Source organism: Manis pentadactyla, chromosome 3 (assembly GCF_030020395.1).
Source record: "Manis pentadactyla isolate mManPen7 chromosome 3, mManPen7.hap1, whole genome shotgun sequence".
NCBI lineage: Eukaryota > Metazoa > Chordata > Mammalia > Pholidota > Manidae > Manis > Manis pentadactyla.
In genome coordinates, this window is record NC_080021.1 from 20,524,854 (window position 1) to 20,543,033 (window position 18,180).

Below are 18,180 nucleotides of genomic sequence, written 5' to 3' on the forward strand. Positions count from 1 at the left end.
CTCTTTGATGATACTTTATTGTTGGGGGAGTTAAAGGTAATAATCTTAAATCATGGTTGCAAAAGCTAACATTCTCCATGATGAAATTCAGTGATTTATTCTCCTTGTCTTCCTGTTCTTCCTTCTCCTCCTTATTTGTCTTCTTTTTTTCCTTCATTGTCATCATTACCAATCTACAACATTCTAAAGAAAAATGTTCTATTGCATAGATAAAATTCTAGCATTAAATCATAACCTCTGAAAATGTATCATCTAAATCCAATAGCAGGACACACTTTTCTGTCTTTCACATATGTAGGCAGATCTAGAGCAGGACTGAGACTCAAGAAATATCTGACTCATCTACCAAGAAATGGCTTCCATCAATTTCATTTCACTCACCATTCACACTTCAGCTCAGATACGACTTTCTCCTGGAAGTCTTTTATCATCCCCCCAATACTTTTGTTAGATGCTCCTTTAGGGGACCTCATAAGAAAAGGTCAAGATCATGTATATCTTCATCACCACTGTGTCACCCTAACATAATTTCAAGCACAGTGTAGTTTCTCAATATCTGAATAGGCAAGTGTTTAAAAATGGTAACCACTGAATACAAATACCTTGAAGGTTACATAGCAGAATGCCCCAAATATAAGTTCACTTAATCAATATTTGTACAAATGAAAATGGGTATCAGTTAGAAATAATCATTTTAGATATACAGGTGGTATCTGGTCTTTTATTCTTCTGCTTATATTGTTGCCTTGCCTCCAATTTCTTCCTCTCAGATAAATATTATTCTTCAATAACTAAATCAAAGGTCCTATGCCTAAATGCCTTCTCAAGCCCTAAATGGAACACGTATTTCACTCTATTTTGAACCCCTATGGTATATGATCTTGAGGGATTCTTAACATATTATAGCTAATATATAAACTCTTCTGGGACCTTTAAGAAACTCTCTATACATATTATCTATTATTATCATTATTACTTACAGGTATATCCTTCGCATCTAGAGAAAGCTCAAATACATAACCAGTTTCCATAGATAGTTTTTGAAGGAATTAGCCAATATTTTACTTTTTGTACTTCTCTTATAACTATCCCACTTTTAGATGCAAACTTTTCCCAGAGAAGGTTTTGGACTTCTTCATATCCCTTTAAACTTGGAAAATTTGTGCTAATAATTTGGAGAAATGAATTGAAAATAATACTTTTTTATGTTAAGTTTCTTGAGGATATGCTTTAAATAATTTAAGTATTATTTCTGTTGTTTGCAACCAAGTAGCAAACAACAAATGGCCCAACCTTATTTAATTTCAAAGGGCAGAAACATCAACTCAATGTGACCTCCTCAGTGAAGATTTTCTAAATTTTCCTAGTCAGATTTTCTGAATCAATTAATATACCATAGCCCCACCCCACCTTTGGTAGGGAATATGTCCCAAAACCCCCAGTGGATTCTTGAAACTGTGGATAGTACTGAACCCTATATATATATATGTATGTATATATGTCTACGTATACGTTTCTCAGATCATCACAGACTAGAGATGATCTCTTGGTTAGTCCCAATATCTGAATTGTGGCCTATTTCTATCTTCCCAAATTCCAGATATTAGAGGCTAAAGAAAACATTGTTGTTGCAAGAATACCACAGGATAATCTCATCTCTATTCAAACAGAAGCTGCAGACTCAAAGCAGCTCACAACCAAGTCATTTTAAAAATGATATTGTATGGTCGGTAACCATCAGATCCAGAGCGCTGGATGTTATTGGTAGTAGGCAGAGGGTGAGTGGAGGTGATGATTGAGTTTATAGTTTATCTTTCTGTATTGATACTAGATCCATCACCATTGTGTTAATTGCTATATTTATAATTAGGCCTTATATAATTAGACACTATATATATTTCATCCTATTCTTTACCTTCTTTCCACATGAAAGCCCTAGATTCAGAGGCATAGGAACAGCTGACAAACAGCCCATTTCTTTCTTTCTTTCCTTCAGATTATCATACGTATACACGCATACTACTTTTCTGAGGGTAGCCTAGCTCTTTCCTGGGGTCTTCTTGTCTTTGGAGATATAGATAGTAGTGTTCTGAACAACCAGTTCAAAGCGTTGTGAAGCCTAAATCTGATCCAAAGAAAGCTATGAATTTTGTGGGAGAAAAGAGTTGATCATTTAGTTGCGTCCCGGTTTCTATCTGTGAGTGCTCAAACAACCTCTCAAAGAATCTCCTGAGTTTTCTAAAGATTAAGACAGTTTAACATCACAGCAACACAAAGACACAAATAAATGTCACCTGCTTGTTAGCACCTTCAACTAGCCAGAGGAAATTTTCACAGATGGTTTCCAGAATTTTCTTTCTTCTTCTTCCCCTTCCTCCTCCTCTTCCTCTTCTTCCACCTCCTCCTCCTTCTCCTGTTTACTCTTTTTCATTTTTCTTTTATCTTTTTAACACTTTTGTTGAGGTATAATTGATGTACAAAGAAATGCACGCATTGAATGTGCACAGTGAGCTTGGACATATGCAGACACCCGTAATGCCATCATCAAAGTCAAGGGAACAGACAAATCCAACAACTCCTGAAGTTTCCGTGTGTCCCATGGTTTATTTGTTTGTTTTCTGGTAAGAACACTTACGTGAGATCTAATCTCTTAACAGATTTTGAAGTGCACAATATTGTTAACTATAGGTACATATTATACAGCAGATAGCTAGAATTTATTCATCTTGTATAACTGAAACGTTTTACCCATTAACATCAACTCCCCATTTCCCACAACCCCCAGACTCTGGCAACCACTATGGTTTTCTCCTTATATCCAAATCCATCAAGGTATACACTAAAACAAAATGCTTCCCATTGGCCAGGATCTACCTCCATTAGAAAGTAATGTTATTTAACAATTATTTTTTCCACTTAACACGAGTTCCTATTATTGTCCTGTAAAATAGGGACACTTTTACTTATCTGCTTGGGTTCAGCATAAAGCATATGTGATCAATGTCTGAAACACTAAGGACAGGTTGAACTACAAAACCCTGAACTACTAACAGGATCCTGGCTACAACTGAACCACCTTGGATATTTTTCCTCCTCAAATAAATTTCAGAAAACTAAATTATAGCCCTCAGGTCTTAATTTTAATAATTTCCAGGAGCTTTTATCCCCCAAATCAAATAGCAATAGTTATTTATGAGCCTTGCCTCTTGATATTTCCTTTTCAGCTGCAAAGCAGAGAGGGGATTGCTGTTGTCCAGGTCTCCTGCATATTTACCTGTGGATAGCTAGTGTTTCACAGCTCTATCGGAATTTTGACTATTGGCTCCCACAGTCTTCTGGGAACGTCTCGCCTGAAGGATGCTGTACAAATATAAGATCCAAATCCACATTCTTCTCCTCTGCCTGTTAAAGTCAACAGAGTCTGTGGTAGCATTGGGTTACCTGCCCTCCAGTGAAGGTAAATAACAACCCGGATGTACCCATATTCATGCAGAATGTGTACTTTCTAGCTGGCTAATTCATGCTCAGTGTAGCGGAAAGGATTCCCGCTCTAGACAGCCTCCTTCTCTCCGAGGCCCTCAGGCTGAGAAGCCAGCAGAACATTTTGTTTTCTTTGTCCACGCAAAATGAAAGCTTGCTAACTTAGATCAGACTGTGACAACTCTATTTCTGAAAGAATCTATTCATTCCTCCCTGAGCCAGTGTTAATGTGGGAATTTCCCAAGAGGTAGAGCAAAAAGAGGCTCGGATTCTTAGCTTTTCCTCCCCAGCCTGGATCTGGCGCTTGCTGGTTATATAACTGCGTGACATCACTGAACTTTTGGGGGGCCCTGATATCCTCATCAGCATTTAAAGATAACAGCCACAGCATACATCGAACAAGTGTGGCACAACTAGAAATATGCTTTATCATTTACTAAAATTATAAAAATATATAGTTTGCCTACCAGAATTTCTAAAATAACAAGCTATAGATTAAAACAGCAGATCTGAGAAAAACAGGGTGCTTGAGAAAGTATTAAGCCTGGACTCTGAGTTCTTTTTTAAAAAATCATACGTATTTCTTAAAAGATATGCTTCTACTTAGTCACACATGTTATCACATTCATTACTTGATTCCTATTTTCTCTTCACCAAATTTACCCTAATTATTTTCTTTTATTTACAAATGCATGATTTTTGACAATTAGATGCTGGTTTTGCTTACCAAATGGACAAAGATTTTAACAAGCCAAAATGTCCAATGTCCCCAAAACTCAGAAACAATAGCTGTTAGAAGCAAAAACTGATATAATTTGACACCAAGCAAATTTGGGCATTTGGATTAATGATTTGTATAGTTTGAAGCCTTTGATGGAGCATTTCTAATACTAGAGCATTATTCAAATGCCAACCTTGATAGTGTTAAGCTACTAGGAGAGTGATCACAGCATTGTTTAGAATGGAATAGGAGAGAGAGAGTGAGAGGATATCAACATGTTGAGAATTTTAAGAGTGATTAAGTAACACAAGGGGCAAAGAAAGCAACCAGTAATGGTAGTTGTGACGAATGTTTATGAAGGAGAAAACAGAAGGTGACCTGGAAAGTTCTCAAACCAATCAGGCATAAACCTAAGTATTATGAAAAAGTGCTTCCCATTAAAAACTGACAAAGCTATATGAATTTCCCTTGAGGTGTGTGTGGTGAGGGGAGGAGGGTGATAAAAATGTTTCCTTGGGTCAGAGTCACTACTTTGCAGAAAAAAAGCATTGCATTATGTTAAATAGCTGTGATGAATTACACCATGTTAAGTAGATAGATACATTTCACAAGGCAATGAGTCCTAATGGTTATATGGTTTAGGATTCAGAAACCTTAGGAAAACGTGCAACACTTACCAGAGTGGATATTCCCCACTGGTTCTCCTCACAGAGGTGAAGACACTAGCCGTCACTCCACCTCATTCCTATCACAAAACCAGCAGAAACTGGGTAGAAAGGGAAGTCATCAACTTTCAGAGAATTCCAGTAGCTCTTGAGATTGAAGACCTGAAAAATGGATAATAAGTAGGCAACTGGAATATTATTTTCCTGGAAGAAGGTGTGGCACATCAGAAGAGGATGTAGTACAGAGATTCCAAGCGGGAAAGAAAATACTGGAAGGAGACCGTGGGCCCTGCAGAGCTCAGGGAGCCCGTTGGAGGACGGAGGGCAAGCCTCCTCCGAGGATTCGGCTATAAGCCTCTGTACTTTGTGAGATACAGGATAATAAGATAATTATGCCAGAGGCCTCATTTCTTATTTTCTTCCCCTATCCTCCTGGTACTATTATTTGAACCTTCAGTAAAATGTTACCATCATTAGAAACCTATATATACTTGATTTAGAGAAAGAGGAAAAAGCAGTATTCAAAACTGATGCCTGGTAACCAGAACCTTCTTCATAATCCCACAGTGGACATCAGTGACCGTCTCTTTGTCATCCAAAATATATATGAGTGGTATTTCTAATAATATGGATGATTTTATGATTTCTTGTTCTGATTTCCTTTTGTTGTGATGTGTTTTGCCTAAATTTTCTCTAATGACCATGTATAATCTTGTAATAAGGAAAACCAAAAGGATCTAGACTTTATGTTAGGGTAATGTTTGCAGTCAAGGCCATGAGACAGCAAGGTGATGTAGAAGAGAAGTCACTCTACTGGGTGATGATCCAGAGTGGAGGAGACAGCAGAGCCCTCCAGGGGACCGATGGCAGTGGCGGTGACAGTATGTTTAAAACATTTGTATCAATAAGATATATGTGTGAGCTGGGATTTCCAGGTGGAACCCCCATTCCTCAAAGTTTAAAAGTTTGCTTTCTACAAAATCTGCCATTTATCACAGGATACTGCTCTTCCAACCCCAAAGACCTTGTCCCATGGGCTCTGTTTGGTGTCTCAGGCACCACCCAACAAAGAATCATCTGGACCTTGTGGGGTGCGTGTTTCTGCCAGCGACTGGCCCTGCAGGAAAAGCCAGAACTGTTCTTCCACAGCAGAGAACTGCTAGGCCCCGAGAAGAAATATTATGTGCTCCCCAAATGCACAGACTGGTTTTTCTAAACCTCACGATTCACATGGTGCCACGAGGATGCCCCAGTAGAAGGTCTGACGAACTGGCTGATTTACTGAGATCACTTCAGAGGGATATGTTCTCCCTTTGTTTACCCCAGGTGCCTGGCTTCTGTTTGCCTAATGCTGCCTTCTGCCTTCCTACACGGGATGAGCCCTGGAGTGGGGCTGGGGGCAGAGGGCAGGTAGGTGGCTTGGAAATACTCGGTTTCAGACCCAGTCACAACCTTTTGCTGTTTTATCCCTACCTAAGGAACCTGCCCTAGGAGAGATGTTAATGTTTAGGTGGTCCCTGCTTTTTCCTCGGGATTTGTGGAGTTGTGGGGCGTGGGAGTGAGGTGGGCTGCTTGTGTGAGTAAAAGAAAGCCCTTGAGCTGGTTCCCCTCCTCAGGAAGGCGATAACGAGAATATGGCTGTATATCCCATGTGAAATGGCAATCACCCACCCTACCGGATGATCCGTATCTAAGGTCACACAGCACAGAGCAGCATGGCAGATTTTTCTAATATTTTTTTGGAAGGGTCACTTAAAATTCTATTGTTCAGATTTTGGGTATTTGATTTTCAAGAATAATTTTCAAGTTCACCATATGTGTCTTTACCTTTCTGAGCCTCTTACCCATTTTTTACTACGTGAATACATTAAGGAAAAGCTTCTGATAGGATTGTTTTAAGGAAGAAATGAAAGAATCTTTGGGAGGTGCTGTGGAAAAGCTCAGGGTTGTAGCTTCACTAGAGTTCTCATTGTTTGCATCTGGGAATTTTATCCTGATTCCCAGATGGGCCTGAAGCTTGCTCTTTTCAAAAAGGACCATGATTCTTAATGTTCTTTCATCAAAAGCGCACGTTAAGTGGATAAAAATGCATTTGGATGTGATGTGATAAATGCAATATAAATAGATGTAGGTAGAAAGTGTTCCAGGAACCACAGGAGGAATAATTAACTCAGCAGAGGGGAATCAGAGCATGCATCTCATTTTGGGGTCTGTGTTACTACAGGACTCAATCACCATGTGATAACCAAAAAGTGCCCCCCTTTCCCCAAGTCCCCATAGGATCAAATGCGGCAGGCGGAGGAATGGTGAAGCACACGGAGTGGCCACGGCCCTCCTGTTACCCTGGGCTTCTCTCGGCACCCAGGAAGCAGCCTGAGCTCACCTTCTGGTGGGAATAAGCTGCCTCAATGATAAAGAGGTGCCATGATTCCAGATAAGCCTGGGGAAAAGGTCTATGAATGGAGCTAAAGAGTAACCCAGAAACTAACAGGCAAATGGAAAAGTAGAAGACAGTAGGAAAGGGCATAGGTTTTGTTGTTAGAATGAAAACTTTGAATTATGCACACACATACACACAAAAACCAACAACTAAAAAGAAGAAAATTCTCCTGAGCATTTCAGTCCAAAAGGTTATAAAATGCAATTTTCTTAGTGGAGATATGTTGGAGAATCCTACTTTGGAAATTCTTGGCTAGAAAGAGGATTCTGTTGGATAGGGTAGGATAATGAGAAGAAACTTTCTCACTAGGCTACTGACTGGTCTCAAAAGCTAGGGCAAGTCACTTAGACAAAACCCCAGCCCTGAGGACTGTGAGAACAATTAAAATGAGGGAGCAGATATTAATGTTATATTTTCTAAAGCATTATAAAAATCAAACAATTGTTGCTTTCCAAACTGAGTGCCATTCAAAGGAAGCATAATACAGTGGGCACAGCATTGTTTATAATGTGGCATTGATGAGGTGATGCCTCTGCTCCCAGAGTATGTCCAGGGCAATGCAGAAGAGCAACATGTTAATAAATAGCTAAACTGCTGTGTCTTGTCATGAAGCCAAATAAACCAAGGTGGTTCCAAGTACGTCTATCCAAATGCTTCCGGGCAACTAGTAGTGGATATGGCTGAGACCCTTATCTGTTCTCATGCAAGACCACCACCCTGAGGGGTGTTCAAAGAAAAGGGGCAGGAGAAAAAGAAGAAAGGCCGCAGGAGACATGTTGAGAGAACTTGGAAAGAACCAATATCTCTCACCCTACGAGGTACAGGTGCAGGACAGGCTGATGTACCTAATTCTTCTATTTGTGAATTCTCTGCTAGCACATTTAAAAAGGATTCCAGGAAGAATGAGTAACCATTATATCAGCTGTGTAACATTATTCTTCCAATCCCCAGAGTCAATGAATTTAACTTTGCTATAATGAGAGTCCCAGAAAAGCTGTGATAATATCACTTTTCTCATTAAAAATTTTTATATCTATATAACTTTCAATATGTATGAATAATATTTTAGTTTACACTTCTCACTTGTTTTTGACTCAGCATTATTTTTTTTTGGTTTATCATTATATATACATCTGGTATTCCAACCACTGTACATTTGCCTACTAATATAATTCTAGTTTGCCTCCAAGTCCTCACTTCCTAACTTAAAAAAAATGCCATAGTGAACATATTTGTTCATCTCTTTGGAGACTTGTGTCTTTAAGTCACAAGTATTATCATTGGACCTCATAAATAAATATTGATTTATGCTAAATTTTTCCAGATTGCTTAGCAGTGTAATTGCTAAAATTTACACTGCCACCAGCAATGCGAAGAATGACTTGTCTTCCCAAATTCCTGCCAATATGTGGCGGTAACCAGCATCCTAATTTGAGTCCCTTGGATGTGGGAAAGTGATACTTTGCTCTCATTTTTTTTTCACTGCTCCATCCCCTCTTCCCTGGCACAGAGCCTAGAATTTAGCGGATGCCCATAAATATGTATTAAAAAAATACACACGTAATTGAAAGGTAGAACACTTCAATCTGAAATAAATACTCGGTTTTTACAAGTACAAATTTAGTATGGTTCAAGGATTCGAATACCGTGGAAAGCCACATCTTTCTGGGCCAACTCTGGAGTGCTCTGGCAGGAAGGTTGAGTTTAGTAGAGGTCATTTGCTGTTTGGATATACTATTTTATATACTGTTGATTTCTTAACATTTTAACATTTCTGCTAGGGATTTATTTTAAATACATGAAATAATTACAGTTTAGTGTCAAACTTGTGTGAGTAGTAGACACACTTCTTTGGCTGTCTGCCAAAAATCCAGGCCCCATTTCTCTGAGAAGCAGCTCCCCTTGAACTCACCGAAGCACAGCCTTCCAGAAGGGCTGTTGTTGGCGTCAGTGACACTGATCCTCTGCCTGTTGCTCATCAGAACAGGTATGGACAGAAGGTAAATGCAATATCTCAGTGATGGCTAAAGGTCTAGACCCAGACTTCATACTTTGGACAGTAGGAGGGACTCGCTACCCGGAGGGAAGACCCAGAATTCCCCTTCTCTCAGTCGCTGACACAGACTAACAGAGGGCAAGAGTGGTAGAATCCATCTCATTGATGCCTGAGTCTCATGGGGACCCTTTCAACCTTCTTCCAGTCAGAAGAGAGAGGCCACTTCGAAGCACGTGCAGCCATAGCAGTATGGCTGGAGGAAATGGTAACCGCTGCACAGAGAATACATGCACTGCTTTTTTCTTACAAAGCGAACTTAGCGTAACTGTGTTCTTAACAATTGTCATTTGATAGAGCCTACATTTCACACATTTATTTGTGGGAAATAATAAAAATTCATATCTACCACACTGTGGAAAGGGTATGCTGATCAGCTTTTACTAATTTAGCCAGTAGTCAGAGGAGAATCCACAAGGAGAGCCGTTAATGGTTGTGTATAAACTTGGAAAAGCTGGGTTGAAAGGATTTTAGCTCAGAGTTTCCTCAGAATGAATTAAGTTAAAATTACTTAGATTCTGCCATAGGAGTATGGAATCTGGACATCCCAGTTTAATTAGTCTCCATAAGCAGTGCACGTTTGGGTGAAGACATATGAATTAAGGAGCTACAGGATGTCTGTGTTCAGCAGAGGATATGGAACAGAGAAAACTGGGTTACAGAAAGGGAGTCAAATACAGAAAGAGAAGTTGTAACAGAGAGAATATGAGTGGGAGGCAACAGAAAGAAAGACACAGCTACCAACTTAGAGTTTCCATCTTTCCTTCACAAACACAGAGGCAGGCACACAAACACATGTGCTTTTTCTTTTTTTTTTTACTAAGCTACTTCAAGTGAGTTTTGTTATTGAAAAAAAGTAATTAAGATCTCTTTCTTAGTATAAAGTAATTGTTCAGTGAATTTAATATAAAACATACAGAACAGAAAACACAGTAACAGGAATTATGTCCATTCCTTCGAAGACATGTCAGTTTGCTATATGTATGTGAACATACAAGTGTGTGTACACATAGCTATTGTACATTCAATCACGTATATTTGAGAAATATAGGTTGGTATATTTTTAGAAGTCCTTTTAAAGCTAGGCAGATTTCTTTCTAATTGATACAGCTTCAATTTCCATTTAAGACTTTCTTAAATTTAGTTCCTTGTAATTTCATACATAATCCATGTATTTATAAACTCTGAGGATAAGGACATCTCTTATATGGCATATTTATTGCAAAAAAGGAATAACAATTTATTTAAAGAACTTGTTAAAAACCAAGAAGGAAGAGTTAATTAATGGTGGATTTCTCAAGAAAAACAAACTTTGAACCAAACAAACTTATCTAGAAAATGACAAAGGAGAAATAACTTCAGGAAAAGTAAAGAAAATGATGAGTACTCAGCATGTAAAGGAAGAGATTGGGAAAAGAGAATAGACACAGAGGAGGGAGTTATTGGAAATTAAACAATCATTTATTGTTTAATACCAGTTGATTTTAATATACATATGCATAATTATTAGCAGAATATATAAGTGTACAAAAGAGATGAAACAATTAGATAAGTATGCACTGGTAAAGAAAGACATATATATGAAGAAAATTAAACTGTTGAAAAAATGCTTAAGAATTTTGTCACAAAATGTATATATTCTCTAGAGTACCTATATCTTGGAGAAGTAGAATTCATTAACAGGGCTGGCAGAGATATCTGCCTTGGAATACCGAATTTCTGTCCTACAAAAAAGGACTCATTATCTCTTAGCCTGAGGCTGGCCCAGGGAAGTGTAAATCCCAGAAGGGGAGTAAGACTCAGAGAAACCAAGAGAAAGGCCAAAGTCACACTACAACCAACTGTCAGAAGTGAAACTGGAGCCTGGTTGAGCTTATTTGCAAGTTTGATGTTAGAGGCAAGTAGGAAAGACAGGCAGATGCATAAGCATCTGTGGCTCAGGGATAAACAAGGGAATAGTGAGTGTTACGTGTGAGAAATGACAGATTGCAGATTTGTATTTAAAATAGTAAAAGTTTTAGTCAAGATTTAAATTGAGACACAATATTCAAAAAAACAGAACTGTGATTGGCAAATTCTGAAGTTGGTTCTTTCCTGTATCTAAATGGAGCTTCAGCTATGAGGATTACACACACACACACACACCTAAATTAAAGTGAAGGACTAAATATCATGAAGGAATATATAGAATCTAAAGTCTAGTGTCTGGCTATGTTGTCCCAAACAGAATGGATCAACAGAAGGAAACATCTTAAATAGTATTCATTGGAAAACTCAAACAATCAAGGATTTTGGTTTGGGTTCCCTTCTTGTCTGTTTCTAAAAGCTACAGCTGCAGTGTATCCAGAGAAAAACTTATAAATTAGAGAATTTTCTGATGGCCCTGATCCTGGAAACCGTTACTCAGATAACTGCTCAGATGTATAGGTAGTAGGTGACACTGAACCAAAACTATTTTGTAAATTAAATACTGCAAAGATCATTCCACAATATAGCTAAAGACTAACTCTCTATTTTTGTGCTCTTTCAAGCTACCACAGATCTTTTTCTGAATGTGTGTTTCTAGAAAGAAGTAACAAATATGATGTGGCAGTTAAATAATAAACAGATATCCATGGACAATTTACCTTGTGTTAGATACTCCTAAACAGGAAACCTGCGAAATATTCCCAACATTCTATTCAAAAAAGCTGAGATTTGAGCTTAAATCTTGCAACTTGAAGTCTATCTCTTCTGAAGGTAGATCATTCATAATAAAACATGATTCATTTTGTATTTAATAGACCATACTGCATATTCCTTTTAAAGAAAAGAGGCAATTCTTTCACAATTCCACAAACAGCAGGTTCATACTGCTACTTTCTTGGTAGTTCTATTTTGGATTCAGTGGCTAATTAAGAATGGCCAGATGACATTTAGTTTTATCAGAATAACACAAAACATAAAACTGTATGTGAAACCAACCCAAACTAATGAAACAAGTGAGGATACATGAAGTAGTTATGGTACAGTTTCCTTTAGATTTATAGGATTTTAATATTAATTTTAACTCACAGTATTATAAAAATGTATTTAGGCTTTTGGGCTCAGCTTCCTTATGGAGGGCACACTCTTCCTCAACGATGGGGTTTATTATATTTATAGATCAATGCACCTGTGTGTGTCTGTGTTTATGAGAAGCATTGGTTTATAGTTTCCTTGGGTTGTCGTTATCAGCTTTCTATAATGAGTGGAGAAGTATTCCTCTACCTTTTGTTTACTGCAAGAGTTTTAGTAGGATTTGGTCATATTTCTTTCTTCAGTGTTCTAGACAGGCGAACGTGGTCCACCCCTTCCTCTTGGAGACTCACTCCTGATGATGACATGAACGTGATGCAGATGCCTCTTTGTTTGCAGAAGACTGTGAGCCACCTCCAGGGAACTCCCCCTCCTTCCCTTCCAGCTACTGAACCAAAAGCTAAGGTTAAATCACAACTGTAACTTGTACAGGAAAGTACTGGGACTATTATGGACATATAGGAATATATCCAAAGAAACTTCAGGAACTATCTATACTATATACAGAGAGAACTTAGAGAATATATGTGGGCAAAGAAGAGGGCAGAACATAAAACTTGATAAGGAAGAATTTATTGATATGAGAGCAATCATATTTAATTTCTGGCAAAAATCCTTTGAGGTGGGGTTTTGCACATTGTTAGGATGTCTCTTAAAAATTTGGAGAAGATTACAACTCATGGTAATCCAAGCTGAAATGTCAGAATTGCCATGACAAATGATGGCGTGAATGATCTAAGGGCTCAGAAAAGTAGACATGCTCCAGTGAACGGACTATGTAAGGATCACTCAGTTTCCAGCTAACTAAATTCTGCAGGAACACCTGTAAAATATCCTGTTTTCCAAAGCAACTAAGTAATTTTCTGGTAAGAGGGGCATTTTGTTCACTGAGAAAATCAGTGGTGGCTCTCCTCTGTAGGAGAATGGTGACAGTAATAAGTACCAGTGCAGAACTGGCCTCACGCATAACTGGGAGAGTGATGGATCCTCAGGATAAAGAAGTCATGTGATAGTACTTAAACATGGCATAAGGCAGATGAAATCACTGCAGCGAGCAGCAAGTTCCGTCATGAATTGTTGACCCACAGAATAATATTTGAGATGCTAATGGATATGGCATCATTAGGGACAAGGTGAATATACAGTCAATGCTCAAACTAAATAACCCCAAGAAATCATGGATGGATGATTAGTAATCAACTTCCTTTCCACAAGCAGCCTCTCCAGCAAAATATCACTGTCCCTTGTTAATTTTCCAGACCCGAATCAATTTTCAGATTTGAAATTCACTAATTGAATAGGAATTGGTCCTTCTCAGAGGAAAGACCCTGAAACACCTTGAAAGTGTATATGGTTAATTGCTCTTCCAAGATTAAATGGGATCCAGAGCAGAAAAAGGAGTTAGTATCACGTCCAAGCTACAGCACAAGTGGCCCTGCTGTTTGGGCCATCAGTCTGGCAGATGCTAGAGGACTGGATTTATCTGTAGTGTTAAAAAATACCCTGATGGGAGAATCACAATGCAGATCCTGATTTTTCTGGAGAGAAACTATGTCTTCTGTAGTTCAGCACATGGCAATGGAATCTAGTGTCCCTATGGTTAGTACTGCTGACTGTAAGTTTTTGGTCTGATAGAATGGAGGAACGGCTCTTGATGGCACTGAAAGATAATGCCTTCTGAGGACTGCGAGCCATCCTCCTGGGTTCAGTATATACACTGAATTTGATATGGCACCGTGCCCCCACCACATACAATGCTTTAGGTGTAGGAATTAAGGTGTGTAAGTAGGAATGCGCACAGTGTCATGATTCTAATGAGTTGTTTCATGAGTAATTTGTGCTCCCCTTACCCACAAATATGGACTCTGAGTTTAAAAGTCTTGGTTCCTAAAGGGTGATGTTTCTGCCAGGTGGAACAGCAAAGATCCTGTTTATATTTAAGTGATAGCTATGGCCTGGGTGTTTCTGGATACCTTATCCTATGTGAGTTGCACACACAGGAAGAAAGTCACCATCCTAGCAAAGAAAGAGCTGTTTGGCATAGAAATGACCCTTTTTAGTGTCTCTTGTTACACCCATGGCTAATTTTTATGACAAATGAAGGAAGGTATTAGTTATAGCATCAGGATGGCATGGTGACCGGAGGCTCATACTCTTCAGGGGTAAGGATCTGTGTCACATCACTAGGTAAACCACCTAGCCCTGTAGCGGTACAGTTGAAGGCAAGGTAAATTTAGAATTGATGGACAAGAAAGGGTGTGAGAGCAAGACTTGAAAGTGATTCTCTGAGCGTTAGTCTTACCCCACATAGGAAATCATAGCTGTCAGCCAAACCCAAACCTCTCTTCCAAGCTGTTTACTCTTAGAAACTTAATTTTCTGGCCTGACAATTAATTCTGCCTGTCACTTCTCACTAGGACATGTAGTCATTTTCAGTTAAAGGTATAGGATTGATTGTTAATAATAATGATAAAAGTTGACTTGAAATCTCTAAATAAAATAGATGGACTTTTAAAAAATATGTAAGTAAAATTGATAGTAATTCACATCACATTCTTTTGAAGCTGTGATACATTGGGACCAGCTTCTATTGAGCAAGATATGATGATGAATACTGTTGAATTTATAAAATAAAATTTTGATTATTTCAGTCAAAATTAACGTTTGTCTGTGATTATCTAGGTTTTGGACACATAAAATAGCTGGTCTGATCAAATTTTTCATTGTTTTATAAATGTTCATTTTTCAGAGTGTATGACTATGGCTTAAGCAACTTGTTTAAAAACTTTTTATCTCTTTTTTGTGGGGGGAGGTTTGGGAAAACACTATCTTCTGAGTCCTTAATCATAGATACTGCTTATTTCCAGACTCTGTCCAGTTTTCATCAGATGCTCTGACCATCTCACACTGGGGAAGGGCTTATCTCTGTTATTTGTACCTGTACCAGACAGTTTGAAAGGTAATCTTGGACAATATAGATCATGGTTTCCTGAGCTGGCATCCATCGTCCTTGGTCCAAGAAGAGACATCCAGATCTCAAAAAAATCCCTCAAATTGAATCCAAAACCACCGATATGCATGCATTTTTTCTGAAGTGTCCATGAAACAGTTAATCTATTAAAATATTTATGTTAATTCAATACTTAAGCTATATGGAGATGACTTTTAACTCCTTTTGCAGAGACCATAATGCTTTGGGAATGGTGTTTTAATTCAGAGAGAGTTTATTGGTTCAGAGACAAATAGCTTTACCTTTTAAGCATGCTTTAGTTAAAATTTTAAAAATTGATTGTAATTGCTATTTCCCACAGAAATGGCTAGTCTCAAAGGCCATGCCCCTGTGAGTTAGGTAGAAACATATTTTCTTGGTGGGGAATACATTTCTGAACACAAATTTATCCCTTTAATCCACCCTAAATCAGGGAGTCTTAGCTTTTTGTTTTCCGACTTTAGAAGGCAGAGAGTGTATATAGAACAATGAGTGTGGCAAAGGTTAAGAAAACACAAGAGTGAATCACACTGAAAAATACATTTTCTGTCTTGAGATTACATAGTTTTTATTATACTCACCCCAGAAGCAGACAGTATTTTTGAACAGGGTCATTCTATGATCTTATCCCCATACTCCAATAACTGCTCTATGGAAAATGGAAATGGATATTATATGAGAAAGCAAAAATCCAACATACTCCTCTTGGTCAAAAAGAGAAAAAAGTTAATTCAGTGGGTTAAGCCTGTAGACTGACTAAATATTTGCAAGATATCCATTCTCTACAAGTTAATTTATAAATGTAATATAATCCCATTTAAAATTCCAGTAGGACATTTTAGCTGAATGGATTCTAATTACTTTTAATTCAATAAAGTGAAATAACATGACACATAATTGTTTTCCATAAGGAGGGAAAGCCTCAAACTTACCCTTTCAGTGGTGGTGGTGGTGGTATTTTAAGTAGACCATCTTTTTGCTTTACTGAGTACTACTTCTAGCTTGCACCTCTTCTATCATGCTTTTGGTAATTTCTCCTAAAGGGATGTCATTGTTCTTCCATTCTTTGACCCATGAGCATTTTATTTGTACCTTTCTTTCAGCTTGTACTAATTCCCATGAGGCTTTCTTTTCTGTGCATTCTACCTTCCCTCTCTACTGCCAACTCCATATTGTTGGTGTGTGTCTCCATCATAGCCTTCATCGTCTTTTCCAAGTGGCTTCCATCTTCCCTAGAGCATCGGCGTTTCCTTAAGAATGTCCTCCTGCAGCTTACTTCCTAAGCCCTAACTATGTGGCACACCTTCTGTTAGAACTTGCAAGGATAAAAGTTTTCCAAACCCAGTCCCCAAAGGATGTTTTTCGGCTGATTTAAAGTGCCAAAAGGCAGAGGTGTGGTGTTTTCAGAGCATTCCCCCAGCTCTCTTGCCTTGCAAAAACCCTGCTGCCTTCCCGTTAAGGAGCTGGCTCTGCCAAGCAGGCAGAGCCTCCCCACCACTGGTGCCTCCCAACCCCCATCGCAGTGCAGAGAACATGTTCGACTCTCTTGGATGTGATGCTTCTTGTCCTTCAGAAAGACAAGCCCAAACGATATCAGTTTTCAGCAGGTCTCTCGGTGCCATGAGGAAGCAGAGACTGTCAGCTTGTTACTTCTCCCAGATGAAGGCAGAAGGACGTCTGTGGTGGGATGTCCCAGGGCGTGATGAAGAACAGCATGTGCTCAGGCCTTGGTGATGACTTCCTCCTCCCTATGACGTCCTCATTTCTCCAACCCTGTTCTGTGGCCTCCCAGATTTCCTTGGCAGTTGTACGCTGTGGGCACACCTAGGAGCTGCTGATAGACAAAAATGTTTCTGAAAGCTGCTGAGTTAGACAGGAAGGAACTTGCCTTCATTTGACAAAGTTCAGTTACTTGAAAGTTAATGTAAAAAATAGAGTTTTCTTTTTTCAGAATTGAAATTGGAGGAGAAAGTTTTAATGGCAAATTAAATTCAAATTAAGTAGGTAATTAATAAATTAATTCATTTACTTAAGAGATTTTTACTGAGGCAACTCAAGGTATGGAGTTACAGGGAACTCCTTCTCAGTTGCAATATCTTTGTAAGACCATCTCTGACACAAAGCGCATGTCTGTATAATCCCTGGTGATTTGTAATAAATTACATTAGTGGGCCCTTTCAGTCCTATTTCAATGAACAATCAAAGCTACTATCTAAACTGAGAAATAGAGGTCTAAGGGGAAGTTTAACATTTTCTCTAGTATTCTAAGACTTTCTTATGTTACTCAGTTTCACATATTTGTAGTGTGTAGCTAAACTAAAAATAACACATTTTAGTAATCATTATCAACATAGTCTACCATTATGTTTAGTAGAAGAGAACAATTTTTATTGGTGACTGAGGCTAATGGTTTTCAATTCTGATTAGCACCTAAATCTCCCCACCTACCACCACATGCCCCCACACACAAAGGATAATCACCTTAAGGACCATTATTTATTAATTGATTGTGGAGACTAGAGCCAGGCCCGCTGATTTCATATCATCATCCAGTCTATGCAACGTGTGCATCTGTTACCTTCATGAAACTAAGATTTTACACTAAATTGTACCCCAGGTCCCTAAGCATTTCTAATCAGTTTTATAGCTGTAAATCTACAAAGTATAATAATTACTTTCGAACACCAACTACAACATTGAAAATATATTCAAAGGAAAGGAGGATGGCATCAATATCAGCAGTGATACATTACCATTAACCAAAATTTATTGTTT

At 38.4% G+C, this 18,180-nt stretch overlaps 1 long non-coding RNA gene across 2 annotated transcripts in view; it reads right to left on the minus strand.

Moving 5' to 3' along the window:
* Positions 1 to 17,106, minus strand: part of LOC130682835 (uncharacterized) — a 49,590-nt gene extending 32,484 nt beyond the window's left edge. The window contains exons 1-4 of one of the 2 annotated variants that reach the window (XR_008996199.1): positions 16,338 to 17,106; positions 15,987 to 16,054; positions 4,879 to 5,028; positions 3,275 to 3,402 (exon numbers count right to left, since the gene is read on the minus strand). This is a non-coding gene — a long non-coding RNA (uncharacterized LOC130682835). The remainder of the gene's footprint in view (positions 1 to 3,274; positions 3,403 to 4,878; positions 5,029 to 15,986; positions 16,055 to 16,337) is intronic. The other variant, XR_008996198.1, reaches the window with a different exon arrangement.
* Positions 17,107 to 18,180: the final 1,074 nt, after the last annotated feature.